This window comes from Lolium perenne, chromosome 1 (assembly GCF_019359855.2).
Source record: "Lolium perenne isolate Kyuss_39 chromosome 1, Kyuss_2.0, whole genome shotgun sequence".
Lineage (NCBI taxonomy): Eukaryota > Viridiplantae > Streptophyta > Magnoliopsida > Poales > Poaceae > Lolium > Lolium perenne.
The window spans coordinates 218,597,148-218,612,984 of NC_067244.2; positions in this window are offsets into that span (position 1 = coordinate 218,597,148).

The following is a 15,837-nucleotide window of genomic DNA, read 5'->3' on the forward strand; positions in this document are numbered from 1 at the left end:
GGGTTTGGAATGTTCGTGGGTGAGTGGGGAATGGAGAGTGAGAGGGACCGGTGGTCTCCATTTAAGGAGACATGCGCGGGCGTGCACGTGGGCCCGCGCCTCCTCGCCTCCCTAAGTCAATGATATGTGGATCCCTGATTGTTTCGGGAGGACGCGTGTGTCGTTCACGGCCATGCTCGAAATGGAGCTAGTGCGGACTGAAACAACCGCGCGGCCCGTATATGGTTGACCGTTGAACCTCGCATTTGGACCTGACATAACGGAATGGACACCAACCTAAGTGGATGAGGGTGGGGGGGGGGGGCTATCGATTGCTTCCTCACTTCCTGTCCTGGAGAGATCCCTTGGGCCTCTTGCGCTCCATCGCGTTAGAAAAGAGACAGAGAAAGATCATTATTTACAACCGACTCTTCCGCCACAGCGGCGTTTGCTGTTCGCGTTTGCCGCTTGAGCGCCACAAACACATCGCCAACAAACGCCTCTGTGGCGGCCGCTTGCGCCACCGTCTCCCACTCCTCGTTGTCTGCAAGCTCCGGGTCAACGTCGAACTCCACCGAGGGTGGTGGTGAAGATGGAGGTGGAGGTGGAGATGGTGGTGGAGGCAACTGTCCGCCGCCGGTGCGGCTCAGCATTGCGTAGGTGGTATGCAGGCGACGAGGCATGTTTTGCGGTGGAGAAATCGACCAAGGGCGTCCGTTGAATCCACCTCGGGTCAACGGATGATGACGGAATTCACGGTCCACAGGCAGGGAGCTCAGGAACACGCATGAATCCAGAACCGGTTGGATGGACATCTTAAATCCATAGGGGCAGGGTAACGGAACCAATGAGCCAATCCCGCCGAGCACGAAAAACTGACCTGCGTCAAGCCCTCAATCACCGAGCCCTGCAACCATACAGAGCCCTGCAACTGAGGAGCACCGACGATCCAAAACGGAACTAGAGATGCGCAGGAATCGGTGTCAGGAGGACAGGACAGGTCGATCGCAACAGTGATTGAGGGCTTGGGATATCCATCGCGGAGAGTCGACGACGACGGACGGGCTGAGGAATCTGCTAGGTAGAGGCGACGAGGAGCAAACATCAATTCGACGCTATGCGTGTCGATCGGAAGGAATCGGAGGAGCGGGAGAAGAAACGAGGAGGAACGACTCCGCAATCGCGAGGAAGGCGAGAGCGAGGCGCAGGCCACCAAGACGGACCGGACCCAGAGCACGGGGGTGGAGGAGAGGGGCGCACCCGGGGGCCTTTTATAGCCGGAGCAGAGGCGGTGGGCGAGCTGGCGCTGCCGGAATCCTCACCGGACCCGGCTGCGTCGTCGACTCGTCGCGCTGGCGTCAGCGGAATCCTCACCGGATTAGGCAAATGAATTGTTGCGGCGGATACCAAATCAAACGCAGTGGGTCGGCAGGTCGGCAACGCGACGTGTCACGTGACGCGGACGCATTTGCGCGTCCGTGGACGTGGGATGGGCAGGGTCCTGGAAACTTCTGGGCTGCTCCGGAGGGGCGGCCATAGGTTATGATACTCTGTGCGGCTGCGGTTGATTGCTGACCTTGTCCAGTTGTTCATGAGCCACGATGAATTGGATGAGAATGTGGAAAAAGCGGTGTGGAGGATCATCGTCTCTAGTGCAGGACGAGGTCTGCGGAATCAGCTAACTAACGTGTTCACGCAATAGATTGGCTCACAAGCTATTACTTTTTTTTATTTCTGATGATCAAACGTCATGCAATTGTCGGTGTTGGTTTTTCGCATAGAGCCACAGTTGTGTACATGCATATACTTATTTTTACGAACACACGCATGTGGATCCTACCCCACGAGTTGACCCCCATCTACAAGTAGACGTCCACGGGCTAACCCCACCATAAAACAAAGTACTCCTCAGTCAAATGGTACTACACTTGACCCAAGTAGTGCTACCGCGATGAACCAATGAAAGAAAATTTATGTATGTTTGATTAGGATGACAATGCTACTTCGTGTATATAAAACTTAGGTAAGCACACTCACAAATCCCGATGCTTCTAACTCCTACGAATATATTCGATCTGGTCTCAACAACACCACCGGAGCAATTCGAACCAAGTCCAAGACGATTATACATTGCGTATAGTGATGTGACCCTAGCAACAACTACCTTCTACCCATTTCTCAACCTTAGGTATGTAAGCATGGTGGTATTTTTTGTGAAGTAGGATCTCGCTCCATCTCCCTTCTCCCGTTTAAATAGGAGAAAATATGGGGCAAGAACCATGCAATTATGCATTCACCCAATTCACTACTATCAGAGGGCCGGAGCACATGGGCAATATCGTATTATTGTGAGCATCCCTTTCCTCATTGATGTAGCTCCCCCATCGATGTATCGATACATTGTATTTCAATCATCTATATTGTTGAGCGATAGTTAGGCTAGTGACTGTACTAATTAGTTTGTAGACTTATTTTACTTCAAAATTTTGATGTTATGCTAACATAGCTAGTTATCACAAGCATATTTTTATTTAATCACAAGCTGGCTGGCGTGGGCGCTGGTTTAGGCATGGCATTGTTGCGTGTGATGGGGATGGATCGGCACCGGGAACGGGTGGGCGGTGGAAACCAAATCAAACGCAGTGGGTGGGCGGTTCGCAGATCGGCAACGCGACGTGACGCGGACGCATTTGCGTGCCCGTGGGATGGGCCGGCCGGACGGGTCCTGGAAACTTCTGGGCTGCTCGCGAGACGCGCTATGGGGCGGCCACAGGATATGATACTCTCTGCGGCTGCCGTTGATTGCTGATTTTGTCCTTGTCCATAAGCAACATGGAAAAGGCGATGTGGAGGGTCATCGTCTCTGGTGTAGAACGAGGTCTGTGGAATCAGCTAACGTGTTCACGCAATAGATTGGCTCACGAGCTATTTTTTGTTATTTGTGATCAAACATCATACAATTGTCAATGTTGGTTTTTCGAATAGCTTAGCCGCCACAGCTATATTTTCCACGGTAGGTCCATAAATACGTACGTGCATGCATACACTTAGTTTTACGAATGCACGCATGTCCATCCTTCCCTACCAGTGCATCTGAACGCTATTTGGGGCCATAAAGCCACGCTTCATCTACAACTTGACGCCTAGTGACTAACCCCAATATGAAACAAAGTACTTCTCAGCCAAATGGTAGTACACTTGACCCAAGTAGTGCTACCTTTAAGAACTGATGAAGATTTTTTTTTTTGTATGTTTGATTAGGACGAGAATGCTATTTGGTGTATAGACAACTTAAGTAAGCACACCCACAAATCCCGATGCTTCCAACTCCTACGAATGTATTCGATCGGGTCTCAACAACACTACCGGAGCAATTCGAACCAAGTCCACATTATACATTACGTATGGTGATGTGACCCTAGCAGCAACTACCTTCTACCCATTTCTCAACCTTAGTTATGTAAGCATGGTGGTATTTTTTGTGAAGTAGGATCTCGCTCCATCTCCCTTCTCGCATTTAAATAGGAGCAAATGTGGGGCAAGAACCATGCAATTATGCTTTCACCCAATTCACTACTATCGGAGGGACCACATGGGCAACATCGTATTATTATGAGCATCCCTTTCCTCATTGACTTAGCTCCCCCATAGATGTATCGATACATCATATTTCAATTGCCTATATTGTTCAGCTATATTTAGGCTAGTGACTGCATTAACTAGTATTTTACTTTAAATATTTGATGTTATACTAACATAGCTAGTTACTGCAAGCATCTTTTTATTTAATGGCATGCCATGCCATCATGATGTCTAGTTGGCACTATAAATGGTTGCCATGTTATTACCTCCGTTCTAAAATATAACTGTGTTTGGATGCAGTGAATTAGACCCGGAATTGAGGAATTGGAATTCGGGTCTCTAATTCGATTGTTTTGGATGCTCAGAGAATTAGGATCTGAAAATATAGGCGAATTCCGCCCGCGCCCGTCCGAAACGTTTTTCCTGGCTAACCAATTCGGAGGGTCAGACCTCCGTATTGGCCTGGAATCGCCAAGCGGTACTAGAATCAGCCGTTCGCCCGTTCCTTCCCGAGCGGCACGGGAACTTCCCTGACCTGCAGCTAGCCGGCGGCGCGCGGTGAGTCTCCGCGACCTCCGAACTCCGATCTCTTCTCGCTTCTCCGGCGCCCTCGTCTCCTTCTACAGCCTCCGTGTTGGCCCCTCCATGGAATTTGGCCCGAACCCTAGGTCGACCAGCGGGAGCTGGAACGGCGCGGGATGGGTTGCCCCGGCCTTCGGCGAGAGGGGTGGCGGTGAGAGGCGGCGCAGAAGTTACCCTGCTTCTCCCTCAGTCGGTGCAACGGCGGCAGAGAGGCAGAGGGATGCGGCGCACGAACCCCTCTATCTGTGTTTCTTAGCGAGACCAATTTTCATATGGGGTTGGGCGCATGTTGTATTGATTTCAACAAATAAATTATTCGTTCTGCAATTTGAGTGATCGGTTTGGATTCATTTTGTACTGATTTCCAGTGTTTCAACCCGTAAGCTTGCGTGAAGGAAAACGCTTTGGATCCGGCGACCGATCGCGCGCCAGCGATCGGTCGTCCGGCCTCGCTCCCGCGCCGGCTTAATGGGCCTTCTTTTTTCGGTCCAACAATGGTTTCGCTGCAAAACACATAAGTGAGATGATGAACTATTTGTTGTAAACAATTCGTAATTTTTGTAGGATTCGTTGTTAACAATTGTTGTAAAGAGACAACTTTTTTTTGATGCTAATAACAAAGTAATTTTTTATTTTGTTGTAACCATTTGTGACTTTGGATAAAATAGTAGGTGATTTTTGTTATAATTCTATCTGTAGCAAATTAAATAGTCTGTGGTTTTTGTGGATGATGTTTGCGACTTTTGTTGTAAACACCCAAATTATTTGTGGCCTGTGTTGCTAATTATTGTTGTAAATATTTTACTGGTTTGTTCTAAAGATATTTCTGGAATGAAAGCAGACTTTTATTGTAAACATCCAAATAAAATAATGTTGGTTTTTGTTATTAATTATTGTTGTAAGTATATTTCTGATTTGTTGTAAAGATATTATTGCATGGAAACTGACTATTATTGTAAACACCCAAATAAAAATATTGTTTTTGTTGTTAATTATTATTGTAAATATATTGATAATTTGTTGTACATATATGTGAAGATTTACTGTGAAAATTTTGTTGTAATACTTTTTATTTTTTGTACGCAAAGCGGCGGGTTTTTTGTTGCTATACTAAACAACGGGTTTTGTTGTAAATATCTGAAAGTTTGGGGGCAAAGGGAAACACGTGTTCGGTTTAAACTGATAGGCTTAGGACCGCGGGTTGATTTTCCAAAACCAGGGAGCAAAATGCAAAAATCAAAATGCTGCTAATTCTAGCCGGTAGATCGCGATCGGACGGCCGGGACAGCAACCGATTTTCTTAGTCCGGATCGGTCGCCCGACGCTGAGCGCGCGCCTTGCATGAAGGCAAGTTGCATCGCTGCTAGTCAATTTTTGCTTGCTGGAGTTTACACTGTCTGAAGTTGACTATTGTTGCGCACAGCTCTGATGGCTCCGGCCACAAGGCAACGAATACGTCTCCTGGGGCATCTTCTTGGTAATTGGCAATATCAATCTGATCGAGGGCAGCTAGCTGGTGTTGCTTCCCATGGAACCGCCCGTTTTGCTGCAGTTTAGAGCGCACACTGTCTTGATGTATTTCAGAGTTTAATCCAGCTACTTGATTTTTCCTTTGTTGCGAACGGATGATGGCTTGATCAAAATTCGTCTTCCATTTGTGTATGGAACCTGTAAATTTTGGTGCCGTGCGTGTGAACGAACTATGGAGCTAAGTTGGCTTTGGTTATTGGTACTTGATGAAAAATATTTTGTGTCATGCATTGTTGTTCCCACCTGATTCCGATTATTTTTAGTATTATTACATGTGAAAATTAATATATAAACATTCCAGTATATGTTATCACCAGATTTTAACCAAGTCAGGAGGTGGGCCGTGATTGAGATGGGGTTGGAAAATATACACGGGAAATATTTATGAATCGGCCTCGTGCAAGAGTTTGGGCTAAATTGCCCGTGTATCTGTAAATTATAGTAGGTTACGTGCCGGTTAGAATTAAAAGATAGAGTTTAGCTCGTACATGGTTGGGATTATTCCCAAATTAGAGAGTCTACGGACTATAAATATGTATCTAGGGTTATCGAGGAAAGAAGACGATCACGTTCACAACAAACCAATCTAGGCGCATCGCCACCCCTTGTTTCGAGGGTTTCTCCCGGGTAAGCGCTATGCTGCCTAGATCGCATCTTGCGATCTAGGCAGTATCTTGTTTATTCGTTGTTCATGTGTTGCTCGTACTGAAGCCTTTTTGATGGCAAGCAACACCGTTATCGTAGATACTTTAGGGTTAGCATCGGTACTTTCTTGATGTATTTGCTTAGTTATGCTATCCCTAGATATCTAGCTGTTCTTGCATCTATCTTAGGTGTAAGGGCAGCACCTTACTTAGTCTTTATTTGGTAGATTCGATCTGTTACGGTTGTTCCTTGCTCTTTAAGGATTAGTTTGATATCCATATGGTTAGGCCTTGCAAACGGGTTGAAGGATCCAGTAGTGCGTGAGGTACGGTTTGCTGATCCTAGAAGGGATGTTCCGAGGATCAACTTCATGTTGGTTTTTAGGCCTTTTCTAGGGTTGGTTTTCCGTCATCTTTCGTACCTGCCAGGCTCAATTCGTGCAAGACGTTCCGGTTATGTGGTGAAAACCCTAAATCGTCGTATATCGTTTTAGCTTAGTATTGATCAAGCAGGACCACCATGTTATCGTAGATCCAATACGAATCATGGGTGGATCGACTCCATGAGCCGATTCACAGGATAACCTGAGAGCTGATCGAGGCTCGTATTTAATGTTTACGTGTATGCCATGCAGGAAACTAGTCGAAGCAATCCATCACCTTCCTGACCAGGTATAGGTCAGGTGGCACGCCCTTGCACCAGCTCGGACGTGTGCCGGAGCATTGCGGGCCGTCGCCCGAGGGACCAGGGCCCACCAGCAGTCCTGGGAGCCTCCCGGCTCTACGTGTTGCCTGTCGCTGCTTGCCGGTGGGTTTTGGTGGTCAACACATTCTGGCACGCCCGGTGGGACGTTCTTCTACATCAACTGCATCAACATCTGCATCAGAGATGGCGGAAGACCCAGTCACGTACGAAGATCTGACTTAGGAGTACAAGAAGAAATATGACGAGATCAAAGCTCTCTTCGAAGCCGACCTCATCGGCTCTTTCCAGAGGACCCGCTCACACTGCATTAGGTGGAAAGGGTTCTCAGCTGAAGGCGCTCTCGATAAAGTGGATCTGTCTACTTCTTCAGAAGAACGCACCAGAGCTCTACGCCAGGAAGTTAACTACATGGTAGCTCATTCGCTACACCATCATTCCGAGAGCCTGGTGAACGCTTTCGAGCGCGTTGCGCTTCGCGTGGTCCAGGAAATCATGAAGCATCAGTACTCTCCGTCAGGACCTACACTAGGGACTCACCAAGGAGAGATACCGCTCTACACCAGACCGCAGCTGCCGTTCTCGCTAGCAGCTCCAGAGCCGCCGGGTTCACCGGCGTTCGTCGTCTACAAGATTGGAGGCGACCCTGCTGATTACCAGTTCATGCTGGAACCGCCTAAGGAAACCCCGCATGGATACACGCGCATGTACGTGCCAGACTGCAACAACTTGGCGCGCACGAACCAGACTACAGTAGGAGGAATATCTGGAGCCACAAGAAGAATTTCTGGAGCCACAGGAGCAATTACTGGAGGAGACGCCGATAAACAGGCGTGGCTGGCTAAATATGCCACCGCAATAGATCAGCAAAATTCAACCCCAGCAGCTCCTACAGTGGACCAGATCAGTACAATCTTGAGAGACCAGTTCGGCATGGTGCCGAAAAGGAGGGCAATCGGCTATTCCAAGCCGTACCCCAACGAGTATGATTTGATTCCACTGCCGCCCAAGTATCGGCTCCCTGAGTTCTCAAAGTTTAGTGGCTCAGAAGGCTCTAGCTCAATTGAGCACGTGAGCTGATATTTGGCACAGTTGGGCATGATCTCAGCATCAGACCCGCTACGCGTAAGGTTTTTTGCGCAGTCTCTCACGGGATCGGCTTTTGGATGGTACACCTCGTTGCCACCAGATTCAATCCGGACGTGGAAGCAGATGGAATAGCAGTTCCACATGCAATATCACTCAGAAGCTTCCGAGGCTGGCATTGCCGATCTGGCACAAGTACGACAGAGGCGCGGAGAAACAGTGTCAGAATACATTCAGCGATTCAGGAACGTGAGGAACCGATGCTATTCAGCTCGTTTGAATGAGAAAGAAGCAGTTGATCTGGCAGTGGTAGGTCTCGCGTCGCCGATCAAGGACATGGCTTCCCAAGCGGAGTACACTTCACTGGCGCATATGGTTCAGAAACTTTCATTGTATGAACAGCGCCACCCAGAATTGTACGAGGACAAATTCAAACGCGCGGTAAGCTTGGTTGAGACAGAAGAGGATGAAGACTCTCCAGGAGACCAGGAAGTAGCCGTGGCTGAATGGGCTCGGGGGGCAAACCCCGTCTCCTGTAAGTGGGTTAAACCACAAGGTCCTGCAAAAGGGTTTGACTTCGACGTGAGCAAAGCTGAGCAGATTTTCGATCTTTTGCTTAAGGAGAAGCAGCTGAAGTTACCCGAAGGCCATAGAATCCCTACGGTGCAAGAGATGAACGGAAGGCCATACTGCAAGTGGCATCATTCGTTCACCCATACCACCAGCGACTGCAAAGTGTTGCGTCAGCAGATCCAAATGGCGATAGAACAAGGCCGTCTGATTTTCAGCCAGTATGCCATGAAAGTGGACACGCAACCGTTCCCTACCGTCAACATGGTGGAGTACAGTCACCCCACGAGGCGTCAACCAGATTTCTCGTTCAGTATTAACATGGCAGGGCCTGTATACCACCCTGGCAAGGACAAAGAAGAGAGCAGTTGTTCTCGTGGCAAGGACAAGGAGGAGGCCGGTTCACGCGACCGACCCCGATATGATGGCCAACGGTACGTCACCGAGGAACAAGTGAGAAGCGTGCGGTACCAACGACCACTCTCCGAGCACCTTCTTAACAAATATGAGCGTCAGTATGACCAACGCCGGTGGTATGACACAGCCGACGACATAGATCGTCGGCCTAACATAAACGACAGAAAGTATCGTCGGTATGATAGAGACGACGAAGGATATGAGCGCCGCGCTAAGGGAAGGTCAAGGGAGCAAGAAGACATGGACCGTCACTGGGACTGCCCTTTCTTTAAACATTGCTGGGACTCAGGAATGAGCCGATTGCCTACAATCGAAAGCTGCCCAGAATGTAGACCAAAGAAGAAGGACGCAGGAGACGTGTCAGTGTTCAAACGTCTAGGGCCTCTCCCATCTCGGAACAAACAAGCTGAGTCCTCTCGGGTGGAAGATCTCGAGGAGTTAGAAGATGAAGAAGAAGAAGAAGAAGAAGAAGAAGATAGATACCACCGGCCAAGGTGGTGCCCTGATGGACTCAGTCACTCTCAAAAGCGCAGGGTTCAGCGGCTACGTAGCTTGGAGGAAGCCGAGAGGTTATACCTGCACACGTTGAGGAAGGCGTGGCCCGATCTGGCCGCGAAAATTCAGCAAATTTTGGACGAGGAGGGTCGCCCACAGAAGAAAGAATGGCGCCCCAAACCAAAGAAAGCCGATGATAAGATATCGGCTGGCACAAACATGGTGTTCATACTTCCGTCAGAGTTCTGCGCTCCAAGAGCAGAAGAGGCATCGGTAGCACAACTTGACTGTGGCCCACGGCCAGTTATCTTTGCAAAGCCGCGAGAAAGAAGCTACAGACATCTGAAGGCCCTGTACTTGAAAGGTTATATCAACGGGCAGCCTGTCAACAAGATGCTGGTTGACACGGGAGCGGCAGTCAATATAATGCCATACTCCATGCTACGTCGCCTGGGACGCTCTAGCGCAGATCTGATCAAAACTAACGTCACATTGAGCGATTTCAACGGCCAAGCATCAGAAGCACAAGGCATTCTGAGCGTGGATCTGACTGTAGGCCGAAAAACAATCCCCACGTCATTCTTCATCGTCGACAGCAAAAGCACCTACGCTGTCCTGCTAGGGAGGGATTGGATTCACGCCAACTGCTGCATTCCGTCCACAATGCACCAATGCTTGATACAGTGGGATGGAGATGAAGTGGAGGTCGTCCATGCAGATGACTCAGCCGAAATCTCAACGGCTGGCATGAACATTTGGGACGCGGTAGACCAAGAGCCACTCTCTGGAGTCAGTTTGGACGGCTGTGAGCGCATCGAAGTGACAAAAAACGGGGTGAGGCTGGTCTTATCCACCGGCCTGACAGTATAGCAAGAGCAAAGTCTATGGACGTACGTGACAAGGCCGATCCATGTGATCGGCCCCAAAAAAAAGAAGTAATGATCTCAACTCAAGCATGTCACGTAGATATAGTAGAGCACGAACAAGATGTAAACCTTCATTGAGCAATGCAATCAAAATGGGGGCCGATTCCAGCAATCGGCCCATATTATCCTCGCCATACGTTTTGCCTGTGTTGAGCATCGATCTAGCAGGAGACGGAAAGCTAGGGTATGGGTTTACATCTGCTGATGAACTAGAAGAGGTTGACATTGGTCCTGGGGATAAGCCACGACCAACTTTTATCAGCAAAAAGTTAGATCCGCACTTGAGGAGCCTGATGATAGCTCTGTTGAAAGAATATCCAGATTGCTTTGCATGGGATTATACAGAGATGCCTGGGTTAGACAGGAGCATAATTGAGCATCGGCTCCCTCTCAAGAAAGGATTTCGGCCGTTCCAGCAACGAGCACGTCAGATGAAGGCCGAAATTCTTGAAGAAGTCAAGAAAGAGATCGAGAAGATGTTGGCCGCCGGGTTCATCAGGCCATGCAGGTACGCTGAATGGATTTCTAGTATCGTACCTGTAGAGAAAAAGGACGGCCGATGGCGTGTCGCCATAGATTTTCGAGATCTCAACAGAGCTACTCCAAAGGATAAGTATCCAATGCCTGTAGCAGAGACATTGATCAACGCAGCTGCTGGTCATAAGGTGCTAAGTTTCATGGATGGCAATGCCGGCTACAACCAAATTTTCATGGCTCCAGAAGATATACACAAGACTGCATTCAGAGTACCAGGATCAGTGGGCTTGTTTGAATATGTGGTCATGACTTTTGGGCTGAAGAATGCCGGTGCAACATACCAAAGAGCCATGAATTACATCTTTCATGATCTGATCGGCAAGTTGGTGGAAATTTACATCGATGACGTGGTGGTCAAGTCTGTCTCCATAGAAGGACACTTGGATGATTTGCGACGCATCCTGGACCGAACTCGAAAATTCGGGCTAAGAATGAATCCAAAGAAGTGTGCTTTTGGTGTAACGGCCGGTCAGTTCTTGGGTTTTTTGGTTCATGAACGCGGAATTGAGATCGGCCTGAAGAGTCAGGAGGCAGTACGAACCATGCAGCCACCTACCACGAAGAAAGAACTCCAACGTCTCATCGGCAAAATCAACTTCGTCCGACGGTTCATATCCAATCTGTCAGGACGAATCGAGCCATTCATGGCATTGGTGAAAATTAAATCTGATGACGAGTTTCACTGGGGGGCAGAGCAGCAGCGAGCGTTTGACGAAATTAAACAATACCTAACGACGCCGCCTGTGTTGGTTCCACCTCAGCAAGACAGACCGTTCTATATTTACTTATCAGTGGCTGACACTTCCATCGCGTCAGTGGTGGTACAACTTTATGATGGTCTAGAGAAGGTGGCTTTCTACCTCAGCAGAAGGATGTTGGATGTAGAGACAAGGTACCCTGAGATCGAGAAGTTGTGCCTCTGCCTATTTTTCACCTGCACCAAGCTTCGTCACATCTTTCTGTCAGCGGAAATTGTCGTCATATGCAAGTCAGACATCATCAAACACATGTTGTCGGCCCCTGTGTTGAAAGGCTGACTCGGCAAATGGATGTTTGCGTTGTCAGAATTTGATCTCCGGTATCAGCCTGCGAAGGCAGTCAAGGGACAAGCATTGGCCGATCTGATTGCTGAACGAATCAACACTGACATAGCAGCACTATCTGTACGTGCATGGGCCATGTTCTTCGATGGATCGGCTTGTGATGATGGTTGTGGCATCGGCATTCTACTCATGTCGCCTCGGGGGGCAACATACTCCTTCTCAATCAGGTTATCTACCCCTTGCACCAATAATGTCGCTGAGTATGAGGCAATACGCAAGGAAATGGAGTTGCTTTTGGAAGCCGGGGCAGAAGCGGTGGAACTTTTTGGAGATTCAAAGTTGGTGATTTCCCAGCTCACAGAGGAATACAAGTGCGAAAGTGAGTCACTTTTCCCGTTATGGGTGCAATGCCGTGAGCTGATGGCACAATTTAGGTACATAAACTTTAATTGGATCCCAAGGTCACAAAATACCGAGGCCAACGACCTCGCACATGTGGCATCTGTCAACACCCGGATTTTTAAGGCCGGATGCCTATTATGTCATACATCGCAATCCCAGGAATATTGTTGTTGCGAGGCATAATAGTTAAGTATCACAATCATCATTCCTTACAAACCATAAGGTCTTACAAATTGGAATCACATGATCCATATTACACGAATAGTTGATCTATCGATCAACGAACAAACACAAGTTCATAGTTCATAGCGGAAGTGTAAGATACAAGGACTCTCTAGTCCACAGGCCAACGCTTGACGTCGGAAGACTCCTAGTTGTCATAGGCGTCCTGCTGGTCATCTCCTTGTTCATCTTCATACTCTGGCCATTTGAATAGCCAGGGACAAAGCCGTGAGTACTTCAAGTACTCGCAAAGTAATACTAATGTAAGTGCTAGACATCTCTAGTATGGTTTGCTAAGCTCTAGTTATTTGCATAAAGCCAATTTTAGTTCACAAGTATTTGAGAAAAGCTTTATCCAAGTGCTAACTAACTCAAGTGGGAACATTAGTGTCATTCCCACCATTCAAGTGGTGATTTCAATTCAATTCACCACAAGTCATTTCACCATCATCTTTCAACATCATTTTCAAAGATATGACATCGGAAACTGTATGGCCTTTCCAACCGTCCGTAACCGTGGACGCGACTATTCGAATAGATTTACACTCTGCAGAGGTTGCGCACTTGTGCCACAACATTTGATTTCATCCGTCGGGATTACCCCGAATCATCGTAACATAGTACGCGGATCATCAACCATAACCTTTCACTTACAAATCCTAGTATGAGCACCTCTCCCCATGAGCTTGGCCTCCCAGTGAAGACCAACTGTCAACCTGGGAACTGCATAGGGCTTGGCCGTACAATTCACCTCAATTTCACATCATTTCCCAACAACGGAGGCAGCCTTAAGCGTAACCCCTATGACGTGTGTTCAGAGGGAACCCATACTAAGATGCATAAACTTCCAGTTAAGCCCTACCCATAATCAGGTATTGTGGGGGTACTTACTAATTGGAAAGGTATCGCATTCAAACCAACATCATGTTTATCAAAAATCACCATCTTCTCTTGGTCATATTCACCTTCAAAACTCATTCAATGGAATGCATCATCATTCCAAGGTTTCAAATTCATTTCAAATCACATTGTTCCCATCTAGAGTAGTCAAGTTTTATTTCATTAGCACTAGCTCTAAATCATGAGGGGTGCTATCTTGCTTTGCTTGATTGAGACTACTTCACTACTCTAGTAACCATCCTTTACTTTGACCAAAGTTAACTATAAAAGTAACTCTTTAAGAAAACAAGTAAAAACTGGTAATGTATAAACTTGGGATAGGCTTATGTAAGAAAAGGTAAGATTCATGGTGCCTTGCCCCAAGGGGCTTTGCACTTTGCAAGAATATTAGCTTGCCTTGGTAGTTCTCAAAATTCTCCTCCTCCTCCTCTTGGTAGCAACCTTCTTCTTCGGTGTACTCTCCGGTGCTAGCGTCTAAATTTGAATACGAGTATAATTACTCACTAATTCAATGGCTATTCCATGCATCACATATAAACACACAAACTATTATATGCACACAATTAATCTAATTAGGGTGCATGGGTTGTGTTGCTTGAGGAGAATTCACTTCTTTTTATTTAATATGTAAATGATAGTTTCCATAGGGTTCTTGAGAAATAATTTCCTCTCATTGAAATCTTCTTAAGATTTAATTTCTCAAACCATCATATATGAACTTATATTGACCTAAGTCAAATGTTCATCATCATCATTTGAGAAAATGATTTAAATGAGGCAGATCACCTCACATCATTTAATAACACTACATATGATTTAAATCTCTAAGTAATTCATATAAGAGAGTTTGGGCCAGGGGTCCAAACATCCCATGAATCCATGTGAGACAAGATTTAAATGAAGTATAAGACTTCATATCATTTACTTGATAGTTTTGGAGAATATCAAATACATAAACTAGCCATATTATCCATCAACTTAACTAGGGCATGATCATGCAAAGTGACCACACCATTTTATTGCATAATCAATTAGTGTAAGTCAAATGTGAGCTATTAGAGTTGGAATCAACTTAATATCTATTTTGGTTGATTTTTAATAATTAATTGAATGTGGAAAAGACCCTGCCTTCATCTTTTTATCAAATTAATTCTACAACAAAACTTGGCATGGGACCAGTGGCATTGTGTAGATATTTTCATTAGCTTTCCAACAATATAAAGTTCATTAAATTTGGTTGAGCCAATTTGAATCTATTGAATTTCAAAGTTTGGGCAGTATTGAAATTGTTTGGAATTGTTTAAATCGAGTTTGAATTAAACAGGCCGGCGGGAAAACTAACTGGGCCAGATTCAAATCAAACGGCCCAAGGCCAGCCCAGCCACGGTCCAGAGACGCGCGGCGCGCTGACAGCAGGGGGCCACCCGTCAGTGAGTTATAAAACCCGAAACGGTATGTTTGATGTGGGGCGTTGGATTAGATCAAAGATCAACGGCTCTGGGTCGTCGTCGTCGCCGGTGAGAGAAGCTCACTGGCGCGGCGAGGGTAGGGGGCCGGAGAGCTCACCGTGGCTCCAGCTAGGGTGGGCAGTGTGCTCGGTGAAGTTGTGGACGACGGCGGTTCTCCTGGTACAGGTGGCGTCGCCTGAGGTGGTCGGGATCGCCGGTGATTGCTGCAGAGCTTCCGCGGCGGTGATCTCCCGATTGAGCTTGCTCCGGCGACGATCGAGTGAGTGGAGTGGTGGTGGAGAAGCAGTGAGAGGTGGAGAGCAAGGTGGTGTGCTTGGTTCTGTCCAGGGAACTCCCTATTTATAGAATCGAGTGAGGGTGGCAGGGCAGTGAGGTGGTCAACCATGGCGCGGCGTTTCCGGCGAGCGGTCGAGCTAGGCGAGGGCGTGGCAATGTTCTCCTTGTCCAGGCGAAGCGAACGGTGGCGACAGCGTGGTCGGGCGACGTCAGAATAGCTCGCATTGCTTCCATGTCGGGCGGCGGCGTTCACGGGATCTACTTCTCCGTCTACGGCGGCGGCGGTCCAGGGTCTGGTCGAGCGAGTGTCTGGCGGCGTCAAGGTGGCACGGCGATGCTCAACGGCTAGCAAACGGGGCCAGGGCGAGCGCGAGGTGGCCAGGGCGAGCGCGAGGTGGCCAGGCGGCGCGTGGCCAGTGCGTGTCCACGGCGTGCACACGCGCGACACGAGCGGCATCCGGGCGCGTTCTGGGC